The sequence below is a fragment of the Peromyscus californicus genome, unplaced genomic scaffold (genome assembly GCF_007827085.1).
Source record: "Peromyscus californicus insignis strain IS unplaced genomic scaffold, ASM782708v3 Scaffold_20__1_contigs__length_68692818, whole genome shotgun sequence".
NCBI classification, from domain to species: Eukaryota; Metazoa; Chordata; class Mammalia; order Rodentia; family Cricetidae; genus Peromyscus; species Peromyscus californicus.
Genome location: NW_026294503.1, coordinates 12453446 through 12473175, shown reverse-complemented (window position 1 = coordinate 12473175; position 19730 = coordinate 12453446).

Here is a 19730-nt window from a genome sequence, read left to right as displayed (position 1 = left end):
AATAAATTAAAGACTTTCTAGAATTGAATGAAAATGAATATATGACATGCCCAATCTTATGGGACACAATAAAAGCAGCTCTAAGAGGCAAGTTCATAACACTAAGTGCCTATAAAAAAATGGTGAGATCTCATACTAGTACCTTAACAGAACACTGGAAAACTAATAAAACAAAAAGTAGAAATCATACCCCAAAGAAGAACACGGCAAGAAATAATCAAACTCAGAGATAAAATCAGCATAATAGTGGTGGCACATAACTTTAATGCCAGCATTTATAAGGCAAAGACAGACAGATCTCTGAGTTTAAGGCCGTTCTGCTCTACAGAGTGAGTTCTAAGACAACCAAGGCTATGAAGAGAAACCCTGTCTTGAGAAAAAAAAAGGAAGAAGGAAAAAGAAAACAAACAATCAAAAACAATACAAAGAATCAAGGAAGGAAAATCATTTAAAACTGCCGGGCGGTGGTGGCGCACGCCTTTAATCCCAGCACTCGGGAGGCAGAGCCAGGCGGATCTCTGTGAGTTGGAGGCCAGCCTGGTCTACAGAGTGAGTTCCAGGAAAGCCCCAAACCTTCACAGAGAAACCCTGTCTCGAAAAATCAAAAAAAAAAAAAAAAATCATTTAAAACCTGTACTCCACTGAATTTAAAAATTGAAAAGATACTAACTTTAAATGATGGTCAAATAAAAAGTACAAGCAGACATGTGACTTCTAATAAAATAAGGCAGTAATTAAAAATCTACCAATTAAAAAAGCCAAGGATCAGTTTAGAATACTACCAGATGTTCAAAGAGAGGTTAATGCCAATACTGCTCAAATTATCACAAAATAGATATAGAAGGAACATTGCTCTATTTGTTTTATGACATCACAGTTACTGTGATACCAAAATCACATAAAGACACAACAGCAAAAACAACGAGTAACAGACCAGTGTCCCTGATGAACATAGATGCAACAGTTCCCAATAAACTTCTCATAAACTGAATCCAAGAACACATCAAAAAGATCATCCACCATGATCAAGCAGGTTTCATCCCAAATAGGCAGAGATGGTTCAATAAACATAATGCATCATATAATCAAACTGAAAGACAAAAATTACAGGATCATTTCTATATCTGCAGATAAAATCGAACATGATAAATTCCTTCATAATTAAAGTCCTAGACAGAATAAGGAGGCAACCCCTCAGTATAATAAAGGCAGTTTACAGCAAGTCCATACCTACCAAAAAGTTAAATGGAGAGAAACTCTAAGCAATTCCACCGAAATTATGAACAAGGCAAAATGTTCACCCTCTCCATACCTATTCGATGTATTATGTGAAGTCTTAGCTAGAGCAACAGGACAACTGAAGGAGATCAAGGTGATACAAATTAGAAAGAAGAAAAAGTATATTTATTTGCAGATGATATGATAGTACATATAAGTGATCCTAAAAGTTCCACTGGGAAACTCCAGCAGCCGATAAATGTTTTCAACAAGATAGCTGGATAACACTCAGGAGGCAGAGGCAGGCGGATCTCTGTGAGTTCGAGGCCAGCCTGGGCTACCAAGTGAGTCCCAGGAAAGGCGCAAAGCTACACAGAGAAACCCTGTCTCGAAAAACCAAACCAAAAAAAAAAACAAACAAACAAACAAAAAAGATAGCTGGATAAAAAGTTAACTCAATGAAAAACAGACTGAGGAAGAAATCAGGGAAACAACACCTTGCACAATAATCTCAGATATTATAAAGTATCTTGGGGTAACTCTAATGATGATGGTGAAAAGAACTTTAAGATATTAAAAAAAGAAATTAAAGAAGATATCAGAAGATGGAAAGATCTCCCATGCTCATGGATCAGGAAGATTAACATAGTAAAAATGGCCACTCTACCAAAAGCAAGCTACAGATTCAACACAATGTCTATCAACTTTCCAAAACAATTCTTCACAAATCTTAAAGGTCCATTTTTATCTTCATATGGAAATACAAAAACTCAGGGTAGCTAAAACAATCCTATATAGTAAAATAACTGCTGGAAGTATCACCTTCTCTGACTTCAAATTGTACAACAGAGCCAGGGTAATGAAGGCCATATTCTATAGCATAAAAATAGAAATGTTGATCTATGGCACTGAAATAAAGACACTGCCCCCATACATAAATCCATGTACCTATGGATAATTGCTTGCTGATAAAGAAGCCAGAAAAACACACTGGAAGAAAGATTGCATGTACAACACATGATTCTGGTAAACTTGATGAATGCATGTAGAAGGATCGACATAGATCTACACTAATCACCCTACACAAACTCAACTCCAAATACATCAGCATAAAACCTGTTAACACTAAACATGATAGAAGAGAAAATGCTGAAAACCTTGATCTCATTGGCACACAATAGACTTCCTGAACAGAATGCCATTAGCACAGGCATAAAGACCAACAGTCAGTAAACAGGATCTCACAAAACTGAAAAGTTTCTTCATGACAAAGATCACCAGCATTCAGACAAAGGAACAGCCTATAGAATGGGAAAAGTTTCTTTTTACCAAATACATATCTGATAGAGGGCTAATACCCAGTATATATAAAGAATTAAACAAACTGGAGCTCAAGAAAATAAATAACCCAATTTAAAAAAAAAATGGACAAGGCTCTAAACAAAATTCTCAAAAGAGGAAACTCAAATGACTGAGAAGCACTCAAAGAAATATTCAACACCCTTAGTTGTTGCTGTTGTTTTTATTCTTTTGGGGGAGCTCCCAAATAAATCACACATGGAGGCTTATTCTTAATTGTAAATGGCCTTACCTTGGCTTGTTTTTAGCCAACTTTTCCTGACTTTATATTATTCTTTCTACTTTTTGCCTCTGGGTTTTTTCCTTTTCTTACTTCTGTAATCTTACTTTCACTCTTACTCCATGGCTTGCTGTGTAGCTGGATGGCTGGCTCCTGATGTCCTCCTGCTTCTCTGGCTACTTCTTTTTACCTCCTTCTCCCAGATCTCTCTATTAATTCTCTCTGCCTGCCAGCCCCACCTATCCTTTCTTCTGCCTTGCTATTGATCATTCAGTTCTCAATTAGACCATCAGGTGTTTCAGGCAGGCACAGTAACATAGCTTCACAGAGTTAAACAAATGCAACATAAACAAAAGTAACACACCTTCAAATAATATTCCCCAACACTAAGTAATCAGGAAAGTGGAAACAGCTTTGCCATTTCATCTTAAAACTATCAGAATGATGAAAATAATTTTAAATTGGCAGCTCATGTTGTTCAGGACATAGATTAAGGGGAACACTCACCCATTGCTGGTGGGAGTGCAAACTTGTTCAGTCACTATGTAAATAAGTCTAGCTGTTCTTCAGGATTATAGGAAATTAAGTAACTTAAGATCAAGTTCTACCACTCTTGGACATAAACCAAAGGATGCTTTGTTTTTCCAGAGAGACATTTGCTCAACCATGTTCATTGCTGCTCTATTCATAATAGCCTGAAACTGGAAACAATCTAAATGTCCCTCAACAAAAGAACAGACAAAAAAATGTGGTACACAATGGCATATTGTGTACACAGCTGTTTTAAAACATGAAATTTGCAGGTAAATAGATGGAAAAAGAAAAAAATCATCCCGAGTGAGGAATCCTAGACCCAAAAAAATAAATATGGTTTGTATTTGCTTATATGTGAGTATTACCTGTTAAGTCAATGGTAACCAAACTACAACCCATAGAACCACAGAGATTAGGTACAAAATAATAGATTCAGGAGCAGGATCCTTAGGAAAGGGAAATATACTAGATAGTTGTGGATGGATGGGGGAACAGGAACTGGAGGATCAAGTGGAGAGGGACAGGGAAGAGGGGGACAAGGGAGGGAATCCAGAGAGAGGGACAGCAAAAATTAAGGGCCATTTGAGGGGTAGTATGGAAACCCTATATAGTAGAAGCTTATTAAAATACATAAATGTATAAAGGTTATCCTAAGGAAGCTCCAAATAATAAGAGCTTTGGAGTCCTAACTGTCCATTTCTTGTTATCAAAAGAAGCTTCCAGTTCAGAAATTGAAGTATAACTAATAGGTTTGTTGGCCAAAGGGTCCCTTGGAAAATCCGTTACATTCAGGCTGTGGCCAAGATTACAGGTTGCTGTCCAGTAACTGACTCAAGGGACCCTATGCTGAAGACCACACCTACACAACCCATGGAAAATGGAGAAGTCTAGTTGATACCTACATAGAGTCTTTGCCTCTTTGTACTAGCATGTTTAGTACAGGAAGGTACTCTGCATGTTACTAAAGGACAAAGGTGAAAAATAATCCAGCCACAAACCCTTTGATCTACGATACTTTCCTGCCTGAAAGATAAGCTAATACAATGCGGGCATAAATCTTGTGGGAGTAACCACTCCATATCTGATTTATTTAAAGCCCACTCTATGAGATGGATCCCAAACCAGACACTGCTTAGGTGACCAAGAACAAGACCCTGAGACTAGACAGACCAGGAACCTAAGGTAAAACCAAATACTACCATTCTACTCTAAGAATGCAGTAATAAAATGACTCCTAACAACATTCTGTTATACTCATAGGCCAGTGTCTTGCTCAGCCATCTTCAGAGAAGCTTCTTCCTGCAACAAAAACAAGAAAAAATGCAGAGATTCACAGCCCTATATTACTCAGAGAGTGAGAAATCTTGGAACACTCAGCCTTAAACAGACTTTTTCCATCAACTCCCTCCCCTCAAGAATCTAGGAACCCAAAAATAGAGGATGCAGAAAGAGTGTACTAGTCATGGAGGATGGAAGACACCAAGAAAATAAGGCCCTCTTAATTGACATGATTGATGTGCAGATGAACTCACAGAGACTGAGGCAGCATGCACAGGGCCTTCTGCACCAGATGGAGTCCTAGAGCTGAAAGAAGTGGATGAATGCCTTCATCCCTAAGAAGAAGCAAGTAGTAAACCTTTTGCAAGTGAAAATATAGTTATTTGCAAGGTAGTCTCACTGGGAAACAAACTACTCTTAATGGTCTACCCATCAATTGCATGTCTAAAAATTGATGACCAACAGAAAAAATAAACTCAAAGGTGAATTTGAAGGTTCCTTATCTCCTAATGCTGTCAGCACTTTTTTAAAAAATAAAATTGTTTTTATTTTTAATTTTAATTTTTTATTGCTTATTTATTTATTTATATTCTTTTTTACTACAGTTTTTTTTGTGTGTTTATTATGGTCTCTAGTGTTGTTTTTTTATGAGATACCTGAGTGTGCAAATGAATGGGTCTCTGCTTCTATATCCTTTTCTTGTGCCTTTACATGTTTTGTTTTTCTTTCTTCTGTTTGTCTTACTCTACTTTGATGTATTAGTTTTTGTTCCATCTTATTATATAATATTATTGTTATTATTATTCCTTAGAAGCCTGTTTATTTTCTAATGAGACAAATGGATCAAGATGGATCAGGATGAGAAGGGAGGTATTGAGGTACTTGGAGGAATAGAGGGAAATGTTATTTGAGAAAATAAAATCTATTTCCAACAAAAGGGAAAAAAAGGAACAAAATTTAATTTAAAAAATATGGTCTTGAAATCAGAAATACTATATTCATTGTACTTTGCTAACCAATAGCTTGAGAAAATAATCTATACTTGTATTTTTATTTCTAATAATAAATAAAGAAAAATATTCATATATTTTACATGCAGAAAAAAACTGACAAATAAGATGAGGGGTTTTGTTTGTTTTTGTTTTTTGTTTTGTTTTGTTTGTTTGCTTATGGTTTCGGGAGGAGAGACGTCCATAATGGTGGGAAAGGCTTGGTGGCAGGAACAGAAAGCTGAGATATTACATCTCAAAAACACATAATAAACAGAGTGAACAGTCTGCTCCCTAGTAAGTACTTCCTCCAGCAACGATACACCTCGGACTACTTCAGTAACTTCCCCAAAGAGCACCAGCAACTGGAGATCCAGTGTTCAACGACATGAGCTTACAGAGACAGTTTCATTCAAACCAATACAGTCTTGTAGGCTATGATGGACAATTTGAAAATAGGTGAAAATTACTGTTTTCAATAGAATATTAAAAATGAAATACATGTTAGAGTTGACTATATGTCATGCAATTATATTTATTGCAGAATTGTATGCAAATGTATTTACTACATAAAATCCTGTGAGTTATGATACAGATACGTTTGGGTCAACAAGAAGTCAGCAGGAAAGCGCTTCTGTGTGTTCCTATGAAAATGTAAATTATATAGAAAATGATACAGTGTCAGTGTTAAGTGAGGGACAACTGCGCATGTGCAGCTATATGACAATGTGAGAAAAGACAGCATCTTTTAGAAACTAATGTAGGTATATTTCTGAAACTTAAGCCATCAAAGAAGACACCTGAAGAAAAATGGACAAGAAAGTCAAAGATAATAATGTGAAAGAACTGTGGAAAGCCCTGGAGTCGAGATTGCTCTCCTAGAAGTGAAGATAGCTATATTGCAAGATTTTTAATTAAATTGCTGAATAATATTTTAAATAAATATGCATATATACATTCATACATATATATATATATAAGTGTATTTTAAGTTACCTGTAGCAAGAAATGAAAATGTTTATTAATTGATTTCCAAACTATCCAATTTAATATGTAAGAAGTGATTTTAGAATAACTGTTAAGCATTTATATTCATCATGTTTTAGAGAAGAAATACATAAATTATTCCCTAAAAACAAATTACTTTCTCTAATTCTGGTGGGTTAGTTACTTTTCTTTAATTTTTTTGTGATAAAACACTAATGTCAGAACTCGGAACATAGTCAAGAGAAGGACACATGGTGAACAACTCCTTGGGGAATTGTGAGAGAAATTCCAGGAAAAAAGGCAGAGAGCCTTTTACTTCAGGTACATTTTGGTCCCTAGATTGTTCTTGGGTGTGATTTCATGCCTCCTGTGACAAACACTGACGTTCAATTTATAAGACATGTTTATCCTTGCCGGATGTCAGACCATAGCTCTAGAACTCCATCTGGTCGGTGTACCCTGGATACCTGTACCCAGTGAATCTGGATATGGCCTTCTGTCTTGCTTTCGTGCTTTCTTAGATACAACCAATAGCAGCTGCTAGGCAATTATATTTAAATTGGTCTGTCCTGAGAATGTTCCGGGAAAATATGTGCTTACTGATGTTTATTTACATATTTTTCTGATCGTGTATTTCTGATCATATTTTTCTGAACACAAACAATCTTTCTTAGCTCATTGCTTTCTTTGTTACATTCGTGTATAAATGTACACTGAAGCTGAGGTAAGGTTGTCTACAGCAGTAGACTGTAGTCCGCCCCATTCTTTAAGGTCCTCAGATCCCAGGTCCAGGAGACAAGATCTGCACAGGTTGGCAAAAATAGACACACTGTGACCAAATCCAACTTAGGGAAGAAAGAATTTTCTTGAGCTTATGGTTCCAGGGGGAAGAGTCAAAAACACTGCGGAGGCATGGCACACAAACAGGGAGTTGGAACAGGGAAAAGAACGGCCACCACTTCAACTGTAGACACAAAGCAGCAAGAGTAACTTGGAAATGGGGGAAGACTATAAACTCTCCTACTCTCTCCAGCAAGGTCGCACTTCCCTGGAACATCCCTTCCCCCAAAACAATGCCACCACCTGGGGAGCAAGTGTCCAAATAGGTGAGCATATTGGGGATATTTACCATTCAAACCACCACATGTAGCCCAGTAAAAATACACTGGGTTAGAAAAAGAGATCCTATCTTTTTTTTTTTTTTTTTTTTTTTTTTTTTTTTTTTTTTTTTTTTTTTTTTTTTTTTTTTTTTTTTTTGTGTTTTCATTTTTTATTAGAGAAGTTGTAAGTTGAATTTCAGCCTTCATGGTATGATTTTCTCTGTTCTCTTCAGAGGAACACACAGAATCGATTTGTACAATCATATACAACCATTAAGTTGGCATTTTGCATCCTACAATCAGGAATCTGATCCGTTCAAGGCCACCAGGTCTCTGCTCGCTCCTCTGGGCTTGGGTAGCGTGACTTGATCCCAGCATATCACTTTATGGGCCACCTGCATTGCAACTACAGCAGGCGAAAAGACCATGCAGATGAACACGGTAGCAAATCTTTTGGATATTCAACAGACATAAAAAGGTTATTTCCTGATATGAAAGTCTGAAAATCTGCATAAATATTTTTGTGTAAAATTAAATTAGTTATGTATTTTTTTTCAAACTAGAACTTGAAGTATCAAGAATGCCCACATAATTCATATACACATATATATAGACTTTTTCATTATGCTAAAAGTCTTGATAGTCAAATAATATTCTGTGCCATACATTTACTTAACCAGTATTTATTTGGTGTGAGATTAACTGTGTCTGAATGGGTTAGTCATAATTGGTGCTTGTGCATCATGCAAAACATTAGGTCTATTTATTCCTGTTTACTAGTCTTGTCATGTGGTAATGTTTAGATGATTTTCGCACTATAACCGTGAGAATTAAGGAGTATAAATACTTTGTACATGGTCACATTTACAAACATTTGCCAATAACCACTTCACAATCCTTAAGTGTGTATTGCTGATGTCCAGAATTGATGTGCTCCCAAGTGCTCACCAAATATTTCATTACGGGAATAAAATGTTCATTAATCAGCACATTGCTTTACTAGTGTTTGAGTCATGATGGCTATAACGCACTTAGAGAACACTTACAGGTAGGACTTTAAAGATAGGATCTCTGTTGATCCTATCTTTAAAGTCCTACCTGTAAGTGTTCTCTAAGTGCGTTATAGCCATCATGACTCAAACACTAGTAAAGCAATGTGCTGATTAATGAACATTTTATTCCCGTAATGAAATATTTGGTGAGCACTTGGGAGCACATCAATTCTGGACATCAGCAATACATTTTAGGATGCCATACCTTTATTTGTGTTATTAATATTAACAATTTTCAAGACTACAAAGTATCTGCACTTGAGGGCTGTAATTTGTATTTTAGTATCCCAACCATCTGTTTTAATGTACTTATCAATTAATCTGAATTGCTCACTGGATAATTGGATTCTGTTTTATTAATGTCCTATCTAATGACAGGTTAAAATTTTTCCATGAAAAATACAGACATAAAATCACCTCTTAATAAGAAAAAAAAATGTTTCTTCAATTACCTTTAGACAGGAAGTAGTACATGGTGAATGAGATAGGGACTGCTGCTGATTAACAACCACAGTCTCTTTAGTTAAATTGGATGTCCATTACATAACATATGATATGATTTGGACTACTATGACAGAGAACAAAAATAGAAATGGCTTAAGGCAGAATTATATAAGTCTTTGAATGTGAGCTGTCTATGGGTAAAACCAGGACTCCATGGCAACAATACTCTGTATCTTTTCTTTTTGTTCCGTTATGGAGCTTCTTCATGTTTTTTACATAGCTCAGAATTACTATGTAAATATTTTAGCCACTGAGAAAGGAAAGGAAAATGAGCGGATATCTGTCATTTCTTACCTGTAACAGAATCTTCTGAATCTAGTTTTCACTATGGGTACCCATGAGTCTAATGAAATGTGGGTATTCTATTGCTAATGAAACTTCGTTCATGTATTTGCAGTAAACATCTAAAAATACTGTAACAATTTTTTTACTTACAAAGAAGTGCTTCATATAGGCAGGCTCTGTAAATTGTATGTGATATACTTAAATCTCTGTGGACATTACCTGTAGGTGAGTTTTAAACAGTTATTTATTTACCTATCACAATTCAAATTTTCTTTTTTTTAATAAGCCTGCAGATTAACAGGAAAATCTTTTGCTGAGACTGCAAAAGTTTTATGGATAAATAATTAAAAAACATAAATGATTTCTATGTGAAATTAATGAAAGCATATATTTCCCTGGTAGATAATGCATCCCCAAATATTCTTCTTCAAGATGCATCATTATACAAGATTTTAATAGATTCCAATATTTACTTATACATCTTCTACAATATTTAAACATATTTTTCTCTTCCTTTCATGTTTTCTACCTCTTGTGAGTATCCCATGTTCACCAAATGTCCAAGTTAATTGTTCCACTTCCTCTCAGAACTATCATTGTCTCACCCATCCATCATTCCATAGTGTTGGTAAGTTGGGATGCTACTCTTTCAATGCCTCACACATCTATCATCATTCCATAGTGTTGGTGGGTTGTGATGCTATTCCTTGCTGAAAGCAGTTTTCACATAAGGATAGAACAAGAACTAAACAAAAACATTGGGAGCAGAGACTTTTGGGGGAAGTAAAACATTGAGTAGAGAGAGAATTTTAGGATATTTTAACTTTATAAGCCACAATTAGTTAGTAGAATTATTCCTAAGCCTGGTAAATTATTCCATTTTATTAAACAAAGTGTATATTGCTAGCTATATAAATCTCTTGAGTTGAATTAAATGTAGAGCTTTATAAAAAGCCGAACTCAGGGCAAGAAAGACAGTTCAGTTGGTTAAGTGCTTGCCTTGCAATTATAGTACTTGAGTTTGATTCACAGGATCTGTGTTAAAAATCCTGGTTTGGGCCAATGAGATGGTTCATCTGACCTGAGTTTAAGCATGAGAATCCATGTGGTGAAGGAAAAGAACCAACTCCTGCAAGTTCTCTTTTGATCTCCACTTATGCGGTACAGCATGTGCGCGCGCGCGCGTGCGCGCGCGCACACACACACACACACACACACACACACACATTTACACACACACAGGAGCTGAAAGTATTTAGCATTTTAAAAACAAATTATACTAACTGAATTTAATCAAAATATTTAATTATCTTTATGTTGTTAAGTTTGTAGATGTTTTTCCTCAGACATGTGTTTGTCAAATTTACTAACCTCTTTATAAAAGAAATAAATATAAATTATACATAAATATTCTTTGAATTTTTACATGTAAAGCTTACAGCTTACTTGTAAAATAAACAAATCAGCACTAAGAATTTCTTAGGTGTTGTCTGCATAGTTTTTAATTAATTGTGGCTGAAAACTTAGCCTGTGAATGTTTCCTTGAATCTTTCCAGTGTATGGCACATATATACATGGAGATAAGCTCACAATTCTCTACACGGCATGCCTATATAAATAAAACAGGAAAAGCAATAAATTGTGTCTTGCACAAGAGTGGTTATTATCATTTACTAGTATTAATACATGATATAATTAAACATATTTATTTTAAAATATGATTTAAGGTATTTTGCAATCTACTCCAACAAGCTGTGTTATAAATTGAACAATTTACCATTTAAAAACTTTAATTAAGTCAATTTAAGCAGTAAAGAACACATACATCTAATATAATATAGCAAACTGAAACTCAACCAAATCTAAATTGTTTAGTATAATTATATCGATCTTCATTGAGGAAATCATTTCTTGACTGAATTATCTGAAACTATCTTAAAGCTTCCTGTTCAGGACATACTAAAAATAGCTCAAAAATTGGCAGGGATATATCTCAGTAATATGGCACAAATCTAGCATGAATAAGACCCCAGATTCAATCTCCAGCATCCATTCCCTTCTTCCAAATACTCCAAACAATGTGTTTTGACAATTATCAGTTCTGCCTGAATAATTACATGGGGGAAAATAATCAAAGAGTTTCATATTTTGAAATAATTGGATTAATCTCATATTGTCAGATGCGTGCAGAAATTCTCAATAAGAGTCAGAAAATTTATCTTGACAATGATAAAGTGTAGAACTTGAGAGCCACACTGACGGGCTTTGAATCCTGCTTCTCTTACTGGCTACAGCACTACGGTTGGATTGCCCTTTTGGAAGCTTGTTTCATCATTCCTAAGTTGGTTAAATAAAATACATGGGGATTTTTCCAGAATAAAATTGTTGAAAGAAATATAGGTTTTATTATCATTTTAATTATTATAAATATATTTCTCAACACCTGGAGCATACCAAGAAGAGGCAAAAAAATATCTATGCCAACTTTAAATATAACCCTTTCTCATACTTATTTTTTTTTCTGAAAATCTTCAAGAGATATTGCTATATTTAAATTTAGGTTAAAATTAACCACATTAAAATGTATGTTCCAAGTAGGTTATTTAAATGTATGCTCCAATAAGTGGTTTAATGGAATCATATCAGTACTTAATTTACAAAAAAATGAGCCATAAATCTGCATCCCTTTGTGTCTGTTCTAAAGAAATGTACACATGCATTAAAATGTGAATTTATAAACTGTATTTTTCCAATAATTAGTCACCTTATGAAATTTTTTGCTCAATATAATTTACAATGCTCACTGAAGAGAGTCAACTGGATACTGCACAGAAAATAGCATCAGTCTCAAATAAAAGTCAGTGAAAGTCTCAGTGCAGTATTTCTTGAGTCCTATTTAGCCAACAGGTTTTTTTTTTTGCAATAAGTAAAAATTCTAAACGCTGTAAGAATTTTTGATAATTTACCGTCAAAGCATGTGAGGAAATGTCATTCAATTCCTTACCCAGGATAGATGGGCAGTAGGTCTGTTCTTCACGTGTTCACATATTAACACTGAGCAATTGTTCCTGTATAGATAACAATGGAAACAACTCACAAGATATAGCTTGCTTCTAATTTACTACCTCTACTATCAAATCACCAAACTGAGTTTATTAAATCATGCAACAAGATAGTACAGATGATGCTTTACCCAGGAATGACCAGACAATAAGTCATTCATTTTAATATTCAAGTCATATTCTATTGGTTTCGTATTAATCATTTTATTTTATGCTAGTGTCTAACTATAAAAGCAATATGACCAAATTATTCTAACAATTACAAAGAATAGAACATACCATCTCAATGCTCTAATATAATTACTTTAATTGTTTTTCCTCCCCTTTTATTATTTTTGTATATTTTTCTATTTATAATACTATCCACATAAAATTCAATATACTGTCCTCTTCATGAACTTTGTAATATCAGTTTCTTCTTACTAGTGAATAGCATATACAGCCATCAGTAAATACATCATGTACTTAGTAATTATTAAATTATAATTAAGAAATTATTTTCTATATTTATAACCACTACTATCCTTTCAACTGACACATAGCCTCTCTTACAGAATGTTCACAGCAAGATTCACAAGTAACTTTACCGTGTATTTTCTGTCACTTAACCACGTCCCCTTAATGCCTTAGCCAAAGAATTCAGAGCCCAGAGATCTTACTGATCTCCTTTCCTTCCTTCAACATTTCCAAATCTATCAACTCTTCAGCCGTGCAGCAGCTACCTCAGTTCAATTGACTCTCTCCTAATGCAAATTATTATAACAGTTTTCTAAGTAATCTTACCTGCTATCCTGCCTGCTTCAAGTCCTGCAGCCAGAGTGATGATTTCAAATAACAAAGCCAAAGAAGATGGTTCATGCTTGAAATACATTCCCCACCATCCTCATTGTAGTAGGTCAGAAGGCCTTTCCTGATCTACACTCAGATTATTGCTTGTACCTCATTCTGAGATGGATAAGCAGGGGCTTCACGGCAAAATAACCAAGGACGCTAGGGATGTAATTTGATAACTGTGTGTGCTGATGGTCAAAATGCCCCTTAGTAGATAAATGTCCTTAAAGATACAGCTAAACTCTCCTGTTATATCACAGATTAATGTGTCAGGTACTTCTCCACTGTTAAGCAAGGACTCTACCAAAGGGTACATCAGGAAAAGACTGCATCATTTGAGTTGTGGTTTTGACCCCAGCCCTTGCTGTATTTTCAGAAAGATCGAGATATAACCTAAAAGGGAGATCCAGTCTATCATGTTTGGGGTGAGGGAAATATGTCACTTTACATCATGAATATGCTATTCGTCATATAAATATTCATGAGAACCTTCTACGTAAAATAGACATTCTAAGATCTTTTGCTGGTATCTGTTTTTGAGTCAGACCAATCCAGGCTTGCTAGTGTATACTTCTTTTTGCTAAATAAACTTCTGCTTAAAATGAATGTGCTCCTTGACTGAATTCTTTCCTTCAAATGGACAAGAATTTCAGACAATCTTCTGCCTTTTAACAACTCTGTCCTCTACTCTTTTTATTCTGAACTCTGGGCATATTGAAAATTTTGCATTTGACCAATTATCCCTTATTAACAAAAACACACACTTAAATTATTTCTTTTAATTGAATCACTGCTTTGGGATGTTGTTAACCCATTACTTTCAACAACTGCTAATCATTTTGGGTTAATTTGATACATAACCAGTTCAAGCAGGACTATGGCCATATTTTATTTGTGTTGAAATGTGATTTAATTTGTATGTTAATAAATAAAGTTGTCTGGAGATCAGAGGTCAAAGCAAGCCAAAAGCAGAGTCAGGCGGCGGTAGCACATGACCTTAATGCAATCACATGGCAGGCAAAGTTTCTGCGTGGTCAAGGACACAGTCAAGTGTGGTGACACGAACCTTTAATGCCCGTAACCAACCATAGAGAGCTGGAGATCTGTATAGTCAGGCAGTGACAAGGAAGTCATGTGTTTGGGTTTAGAGCCAATGAGAAGGCAGAATAGAAAGGCAATAAAAAGACAAGTCAGACAGGAAGAAACTCTCCTTTGGGGAAGCAACATTGGGGAGGTGGTAAGATAAGGTAGTCATGACTCTCCGATCTTTTTGGTTATTACCTCTGTATTTGGCTCTGTGTTTCTTATTTACTAAGACTGTTTAGAATTTCATCTATACAGGACCTTTGATGAATTATAAGCTCGCTAGGTACTTCCATAAACCCTGCACTTAACTCTGAGCTGCATTTTATCACATTGTATCCAGCTTGCTATCTTCTACAGTATGGGTTAAAACAATCATGGTTATGAATAGATTTTGTCCATCTTTTGACTTTTATAACCCAGCATTTCTTGTGTTTTAAAAACAGATGGACATTGATTAAACAAGTTTCTGGATTTTATTCCCTTTACAAAACACTTTTATTACTATCTTTATTATGATCCTCATTTCTCCTCCCGTTCCTCTCTTCTTCTTCCCATTCCCTCCACCTACTTCACATCTAAATGTTCTAAAATGCACTTTTCACAAATCAAGTAAATGCTTGAAAATATTTAAAAATTTATACTGTTTTGAAGACCTACATGTATATTTTTATGTTGGTTGCTCAATCGAAAACTTTTAGTTTTTAGATTAAGTGTAGTCAAACACACAGCACACAATTCACCCTTCAAATATAATTCACCCTTCAACCTTTCTTTTAGGTTGGCATTAATAATAAAATGTCTATATACTATAATCAAGGATAATCTTCTCTTGTATTAACTCCCTGTTTGTTTTCCTGTGTTCTGTTCCATGTCTGTGAATTAAAAAAAAAATTCAATGTTTGTTAATTATCACCACAGGGAACCAAAATTTTGTCAGCAGTTCTCTTTTTCATAAGACTCCACATTAACATTTATATTACATCTATAAGGACATGAAATAGAAGAAATTTTCATGGTGGTGTTGGCAAAACAGGTGAAAACTTCTGAAGGGCTTTTTTCTGATAAGTAAAGAAAGACATATTCATATTTTTTTTTATTGTACATTAGTTGTTTAAAAAAAATCAATCCCAATCCTATGGCTTTAAATGGCAGTAATGTGTCCTATTCTCTCATAATTCTGGTGGTTATAAACCAGATGTTTTGATTTGTTCCCATTTCTTTTATGTTTGAGATGACAAGTACATCACTTCCCTCTTCCTTTCCTCCTGCCAGGCACTCCCATATAGCTCTTTTTCAAATCCATGGCCTCTTTTTTTCATTAATTGCTGTTATATGTGTATATTATGTGCATATGTGTAGACATATAAACACCAAAATATAATCTGTTCGGTCTGCTTTATGTTACTAGTACGTATGTTTTCAGAGCTGAGCATTTGGTTTTAGGAAATTGATTAGTGTTTTCTTACTTGGGTAAGACTTTATTTCTCCAGCCTTCAATTCTTTAGTTGCCTGCTGTCCTTTGTGTAGAACTGAGGCCTGCTGGTATAAAACTTCTGTGTTTTTTTATCTTAACCATTCTGACAGGTGTAAACTGAATTCTTAGAGTCATTTTTGATTTGCATTTCCATGATGGCTAAGGATGTTGAACATTTCTTTAGGTGTGTCTCAACCATTTGGATTCCTTTGTTGAGAATTCTCTGTTTAGATCTGTACCCCATTTTTAAATTGGATTATTTGGTTTTTTTGGTGGCTAGTTTCCTGAGTTCTTTATATATTTTGGAATCAGCACTCTTTAAGATGTGGGAATGCTGAAGATCTTTTACTATTCTATAGGCTGCCATTTTGTCCTATTGACAATGTCCTTTGTCTTTCAGAAGCTTTTCTGTTTCATGAGTTCCCATTTATTAATTGTGGATCTTAGTGTCTGCACTATTGGTGTTCTGTTCAGGAAGTTGTCTCCTGTGCCAACACATTCAAGACTATTTCCCACTAACTTATGAGTTTCAGTGTATCTGGTTTTATGTTATGGTCTTTGAGTCACTTGGGCTTGAGTTTTATGAAGGATAAGTATGCATCTATTTGGATTCTTCTGCATGCAGGCATACAGTTTAACCAGAAACATTTATTGAAGCAACTGTCTTTTTTCCCCAGTGTGTATTTCTGGTTACTTTTTAAAAGATTCAGGTGGCCATCAGTGTGTGGATTTGTGTCTGGTCTTCAATTTGATTCTGTTCACACGTGTCTCTTTTTATGCCAATACCATTCAGTTTTTATTGCTATAGCTCTGTAGTACAACTTAAAATCAGGAATGGTGTTACCTCCAGCAGTTCTTATATTGTTTAGGATTGTTTTAGCTATCATGGATTTTTTTCTTTTCTTTTGTTTTACTGGATGAAGTTGAGAATTGTCCTTTCAAGATTGGTTTTCATGTACTTATCAATTAATCTGAATGTATACTATCATATCATCTGGAGAAAATGATACTTTGACTTCTTCCTTTCTAATTTGTGTCCCCTTGATCTCCTTTAGTTGTCTTATTGCTCTAGCTAGAACTTCGAGTACAAGATTGAACAGACATTGAGAGAGTGGACAGCCTTGTCTTGTTCCTGATTTTAGTGGAATTTCTTTGAATTTCTATTTAATTTGATGTTGGCTGCTGGCTTATTGTATATTGTTTTTATTATGTTTGAGTACGTCCCTTGTATTCCTGATCTCTCCAAGACTTTCATCATGAAGGGGTGTTGGATTTGTCAAAGGCCGCTTCAGCATTTACTAAAATGATCATCTTGTTTTTTCATTCAGATTGTATATATGGTAGATTAAATGACAGATTTTCATATGTTGAACCATCCCTGTGTCTCTGAGATGAAGCCCACTTGATTGTGGTTGATGATCTTTTTGATGTGTTCTTAGATTTGGCTTGTCAACTTTTTTTTTTTTTTTTTTTTTTTTTTTTTGGTTTTTCGAGACAGGGTTTCTCTGTGTAGCTTTGCGCCTTTCCTGGAACTCACTTGGTAGCCCAGGCTGGCCTCGAACTCACAGAGATCCGCCGGCCTCTGCCTCCCGAGTGCTGGGAGCTTGTCAACTTTTTATTGAGTATTTTCTCATGTATGTTTTTGAGGGAGAATTGTCTGTAATTCTCTTTCTTTGTTGAGTCTTTGTGTTTGGGTATCAGGGTAACTGTAGCTTCATAAAATGAATTTGGCAATGTTCCTTCTGTTTCTATTTTGTGAAATAATCTGAAGAATACTAGTATTAACTCTTCTTTGAATGTCTGGCAGAATTCTGTGATAAAAACCATCTGGCCCTGGGCTTTTTTTTGGTTGGGAGACTTCTAATGACTGCTTCAGTTTCCTATATTCCTCCAACTTTTCAACAGAGACTTTAAAAGCCATAAAATCCCAGACAGATGTCTTGCAGACTCTAAAAGACCACAGATATTATTGGTGGAAGTATTAAGCTACCACTACAAGATATGGTCTATTTAAATTGTTTATCTGATCTTGATTTAACTTGGTAAGTAGTATCTATCAGGAAATTTGTCAGTTTCTTTTAGATTTTCCAGTTTTGTCAAGTACAGGTATTTTTTGAAGTATGAACTAAAAAGTCTCTGAATCTCTTTGGAGTCTGTTGTTATGTACCGTTTTTCATTTCTGATTTTGTTAATTTGGATATTCTCTCTATGCTTTTTAATTAGGTTGGATAAGGATTTATTTATTTTGTTGATTTCCTTAAAGAATCAACTCTGTGCCATTGATTCTTTGTATTGTTCTGTTGATTTCAACCCTCAGCTGATCATTTCTGACATCTCCTCTCTTATGTGTGTGCTTGCTTCTTTTTGTTCTAGAGCTTTCAGTCGCACTGTTAAGTTGCTAGCATGAGATCTCTGCAATTTCTTTATGAAGGCACTTCATTAGCACAGCTTTCATTGTGTCCCATAAGTTTGTGTATGTTGTGCATTCATTTTCTTTGAATTCTAAGAAGTCTTTAATTTCTTTGTTTCTGCCTTAATCCCATGGTCATTCAATAGAGAGTTATTCAGTTTTCATGAGTTTGTGGGCTTATTGATGTTTCTGTTGTTGCTGAAATTGAACATTAATCCATGGTCGTCTGGTAGGATAGAGGAGGTTATTTCAATTTTCTTGTATCTGATGAAACTTGCTTGTGACTGAGCATGTCATCAACTTTTAAGAAGATTCTATGTGGAGCTGAGAAGGAGGTATATCCTTTTGTATTTGGGTGAAATGTTCTGTAGATATCTGTTAGGTCCATTTGATTCATAATATCTGTTAGTTCCATTATTTCTCTGTTTAGTTTCTTTCTGGAAGACCTGTCCACTGGTAAGAGTTGGGTGCTGAAGTCTGCCACTATTAGTGTGTGGGGTTCTATGTGTGATATAAGCTTTAGTAAGTCTCTTTTCAAAAGTGGGTGTCCTTACATTTGGTGCATAGATGTTCAGAACTGATACATCATTCTTGTGTATTTTTCCATTAATGAGTATGAAATGTTATTCTCCATCTCTTTAGATTAATTTTGGTTTGAACTCTATTTTGTTAGATATATCATATAACAATACCTGCTTTCTTGTTAGGTTGGTTTGAAATTCTGTTTCCAATCCTTTCCTCCAAGGGAGTGTGTGTGTGTGTGTGTGTGTGTGTGTGTGTGTGTGTGTGTGTGTGTGTATTTCTCGTCTTTGGATTTTGCTGGTGTGATATCTATTACCTGTGTTTATGTGGATATATTTAACTTCCTTGGGTTGGAGTTTTCCTTTTAGTACTTTCTGTAGGGTTTTATTTATGGGTAGATGTTCTTTAAATTTGATTTTGTCATAAAATATCTTATTTTTTCCATCTATGGGTGATTGAAAATTCTGCTGTGTATATTAGTCTGGGCTGCTATCCATAGTTTCTTAGAGTCTGCAAGATATCTGTCCAGGTCCTTTTGGATTTTCGAGTCTCCATTGAGAGTTGGGTGTAATTCTTATAGGTCTGCCTTTATGTTAATTGGCCTTTTTCCCTTGCATATTTTAAAATTCTTTCTTTGTTCTGTTTAGTGTTTTGTGTTTTATGTGTTTTGATTTAGTGTTTTTATTATTATGTGATCTAGGGACTTTCCTTTCTGATCCAATCTGTTTGGTGTTCCCTAAGCTTCTTGTACCTTTATAGATATATCTTACTTTAGGTTAGAGAAATTTTCTTCTATGATTTTGTGGTTGGAGTGAAGAT